The following is a 733-nucleotide window of genomic DNA, read 5'->3' as shown; positions in this document are numbered from 1 at the left end:
AAGTGCTGGGATTACAGGCTTGAGCCACCGCGCCCGGCGATTTGCACTCTTTATCTCTGTCATGTTTAAGTTTTTATTATAAGAATGTATTGATTTTGTGCAAAACAATAAAAGCAGGCCAAGCATGGTGGCTCACCCCTGTAATCCCAACACATTGGAAGACCAAGGCAGGATGATCTTGCCAAGCCAAGAGTATGAGACCAGGCTGGAGAGCATAGTGAGACCCTGTCTCTAAAAATACATGAATAAATAAATAAATAAATAAATACACAAACAATAAAAGTCTTAACTTTTTCCTTTGTGGAAGAAATTCTGAGGGGATGGGACAGTGTCTCAATGAACTCGTTTTAAATTAGCTCTCCCTTTTCACACAAAAACTGCCCAAATCTGCTCTACCTCCCAGTGAATTTTTGCCTCCCCTAGGAGTTCTCTAGTCAAGTAAATGGCAAAAACTGTGATCAGGGAAGAAGTCAAGGCTGAAATCCAGGAGTCATTGCTCCTTATCTTCCTAGGACCTGACTCGTGGCCTGAAATAGACTCTGCTGCTCCCTTTCTGAAAGAAGAGAGAGAAGGACCTAAAGTTGTTTGTGTAGGAGCCAAAACTGACCAAGCTCATCTCACAATAAGGTTTGGAGTCCCAAAGAAAGACTTGGTCTAGAAGATTCCATGTGGACAACAAAATTACACAGTAAAGATACTGAGGTGAAGATCCCCTCAATCATCTGGCCTGGGT

The sequence above is a fragment of the Colobus angolensis genome, unplaced genomic scaffold (genome assembly GCF_000951035.1).
Source record: "Colobus angolensis palliatus isolate OR3802 unplaced genomic scaffold, Cang.pa_1.0 Scaffold144, whole genome shotgun sequence".
Taxonomy (NCBI): Eukaryota; Metazoa; Chordata; class Mammalia; order Primates; family Cercopithecidae; genus Colobus; species Colobus angolensis.
The sequence above is the reverse complement of the archived record's forward strand: the minus strand, read 5'-3'. Positions refer to the sequence as shown.